Source organism: Tachyglossus aculeatus, chromosome 22 (assembly GCF_015852505.1).
Source record: "Tachyglossus aculeatus isolate mTacAcu1 chromosome 22, mTacAcu1.pri, whole genome shotgun sequence".
Taxonomy (NCBI): domain Eukaryota; kingdom Metazoa; phylum Chordata; class Mammalia; order Monotremata; family Tachyglossidae; genus Tachyglossus; species Tachyglossus aculeatus.
In genome coordinates, this window is record NC_052087.1 from 26,573,630 (window position 1) to 26,577,153 (window position 3,524).

At 43.8% G+C, this 3,524-nt stretch overlaps 1 non-coding gene across 1 annotated transcript; it reads left to right on the forward strand.

Annotated features, from left to right (window-relative positions):
- The first annotated feature begins 3,152 nt into the window (after positions 1-3,152).
- LOC119944404 lies at positions 3,153-3,291 on the forward strand. Its single transcript, XR_005455886.1, has one exon. It is a non-coding gene; the product is annotated as a small nucleolar RNA SNORA7 (small nucleolar RNA).
- The last annotated feature ends 233 nt before the right edge of the window (positions 3,292-3,524 follow it).

A 3,524-nucleotide genomic window follows, 5' to 3' on the forward strand; every position in this document is an offset into this window, starting at 1 on the left:
GAGAGGAGGCTGATGCAGTAGCCTCCTACATTGACATTTCTTGGAAAGAATTTTTGTATTAAAAGGATACTTTTGTATTAACAGGATTCTTTTCCATGTGCATACAAAGAAGTATTTTAGTAGGGACAGGGACTGTGTCCTAAGTGCCTACCTTGGATCTACCCCAGTGCTTAGAAAAGTGCTTGGCACACAGTAAGCTCTTAACAAGAACCATTATTAATATTATCATTATTATTTGGGTGTAGGGGGACAGAAAGGGACTTAGAACTGAGCCTTGAGGGATCCCTACTATCAGGGGGTGGGAGGCAGAGGAGGGGCCAGAAAAAGAGACAGAGAAGGAGTGGTCAGAGACAGAGGAGGAAAACCAAGAGAGGACAGCCTCAGTGAAGCCAAGGTTGGATAGTTTCAAGGAGAAGTGGGTAGTCAACAGTGTCAAAGGCATCTTAGAGGTCTAGGAGGATCAGGATGGAGTAGAGGCCATCATATTTGTCAAGAAGAGGGTCATTAGTTACCTTAGAGAGGGCTGTTTCTATGGAGTGAAGGGGATGGAAACCAGTCAGCATCATTGCACTGTACTTTATAAAGTGCTTACAAGCCGGTACCACCACTTGGGTTAAGTTTACCCCAGACAAACTCAAGCATCAGACTTAATCAAGTATATTTATTATTCCATGAGAGTGGTTTTCCTAAATGCATCTCTATTAAGAAATAGTTGACACTTATGGTTCCCTGCCATTACAAGGCCAATAAATGAGCTAAGGGGATGAACTATGTCAGGCTTCAATCGTGTTTCTAACAAGTTCTGTGCACATGGCAAAATGGAACTGCAAATCTTCTGATTTTCCTCATTTGGAGGATTACTGTGTGACTTTGGGCAAGTCACTTCACTTCTCTGGGCCTCAGTTACCTCATCTGGAAAATGGGGATTTAAGACTGTGAGCCCCACATGGGACAACCTGCTCACCTTGCATCCCCCCCCCCAGTGCTTAGAACATTGCTTCGCACATAGTAGCGCTTAACAAATGCCATCATTATTATTATTATCTCTAGGTTCAGAGGGTCGAATGTGGTGATTCATATAGAATGCAAGGGCATAAGCAGCCCAATGTAATGATGCAGAATAGAAGAGGGCAGCCAATTTTTCCCTGCCTCTGGCATTCGGTGGGTGACGTTTGCCCTGCCCACAGAATCTCTTAAGTAACCTTCATCTTGAAGCCTATCTTGCTCCATTTTAATGATGTTTGTGTTCCTGTTTTCATGCTTTTCAAAGTGAAATGAACAGAGTGGCCAATACCCTAAGTTCTGACTGATGCAGAATAGAACAGAAAGATTATTAACCTATTCTTGTACTTTATACTCTTGTTGATTTGTCACTGTATGTACTGACTTTTAAAATTAACATCATTTCATTGCTAATTCATATGCAACTCCAAGTCATTATCATCAATGGTATTTGAGTGCTTACTATGTGCAAAACACTGTACTCAGCCCTTGGGAGAGTACAACAGAATTGGTAGACACGTTCCCTGCCCACAGTGAGCTTACTGTCTAGAGGGTGGGACAGATTAATATAAATAAATACTTCGTTATAGTCAACTATGATTCCTAGGTTTCTTTCTGTAGTACTTATGCCTGGCCTAAGTCTCATTTCTTTCTGTAGTACTTATGCCTGGCCTAAGTCTCATCCTATCCCGTCTGGACTACTGCACTAGCCTTCTCTCTGATCTCCCATCCTCGTGTCTCTCTCCACTTCAATCCATACTTCATGCTGCTGCCCGGATTATCTTTGTCCAGAAACGCTCTGGACATATTACTCCCCTCCTCAAAAACCTCCAATGGCTACCGATCAATCTGCGCATCAAGCAGAAACTCCTCACCCTGGGCTTCAAGGCTCTCCATCACCTCGCCCCCTCCTACCTCACCTCCCTTCTCTCCTTCTACTGCCCAGCCCGCACCCTCCGCTCCTCCACCACTAATCTCCTCACTGTACCTCGCTCTCGCCTGTCCCGCCATCGACCCCCGGCCCACGTCATCCCCCGGGCCTGGAATGCCCTCCCTCTGCCCATCCGCCAAGCTAGCTCTCTTCCTCCCTTCAAGGCCCTGCTGAGAGCTCACCTCCTCCAGGAGGCCTTCCCAGACTGAGCCCCTTCTTTCCTCTCCCCCTCGTCCCCCTCTCCATCCTCCCGTCTTACCTCCTTCCCTTCCCCACAGCACCTGTATATATGTATATATGGTTGTACATATTTATTACTCTATTTATCTATTTATTTATTTATTTTACTTGTGCATTTCTATCCTACTTATTTTATTTTGTTGGTATGTTTGGTTCTGTTCTCTGTCTCCCCCTTTTAGACTGTGAGCCCACTGTTGGGTAGGGACTGTCTCTATGTGATGCCAATTTGTACTTCCCAAGCGCTTAGTACAGTGCTCTGCACATAGTAAGCGCTCAATAAATACGATTGATTGATTGATTGATTGGCCAATATTTTACCAGGCTTAATTTATGATGTTATTATTATTATTATTATTATTATTATGTATAATAATAATCACATGCAGTGGACCAAGCACAGAACTATGTGCTGGGTTCAATAAAGGGAAATCAATTAACTCATGGTTCTTGTTCCTCAGGGGACTCCCAGGCTAACTGGAGAAGGACAGACACAAAGAAAAATAAAAAATATAGCACAAGCAATTAGAACAAGTCAAAAGTTGACCATTCAAAATATCAACATTAAATTCTGTAAATAAAACAGGACTCAGGGTCAGCCCTTGAGCATCTTATGGCTCCAGAAAATAGGACCTGATGACAATCACGCTCACAACCTTCCTGGAGTTCTAAGGATTGTACAGGCAGGTGTGGCTAATGTGGTGTTCACAGGGATGAGGAAGTTAATCCTGGCCAATGGAAATCTGTAGCTGGTGGCATAAAATCTAGCTATGTTGTTTGGTTTTGATCTTCATGAACTCCACTGTTTTTGTAAACCTGTTTTCCAGCTTTTATATATTATCTGTGTTCTATTCCCATCCTTAAAAGTGTTAGTGACCATATCCAATAGTACCATCTGCACATATATGATGAGGAAGCATTTGAGTCCTTGGGTCAGTTCACCAAAAAAAGTAGTAAATATCCTGATTCCTGTAGGACAGGATCCATCGCAGGGTCGCACCTGGAGAGTTTCCAGTACTCTACCAGCCTTGATTACAGGAGGGAGAGTCAAGCAGAGGAATTATCTATTCCATTCCTGGCTTGGGCAGTGGCTAGAGAGTGGAAGGCAATCTGCTTTGTTAAAACTCACCTTTGCTGGGCAGCAGCAGCATGGGAGAGAGTCAAGGGCAAAGACTAGTTTACTGTGCAGAAGAAGGAGTAAACAATGGATGCAATGAGAAGGAGCGTGGCTCAGTGGAAAGAGCATGGGCTTTGGAGTCAGAGGTCATGAGTTCAAATCCCGGCTCTGCCAATTATCAGCTGTGTGACTTTGGGCAAGTCACTTAACTTCTCTGTGCCTAAGTTACTTCATCTG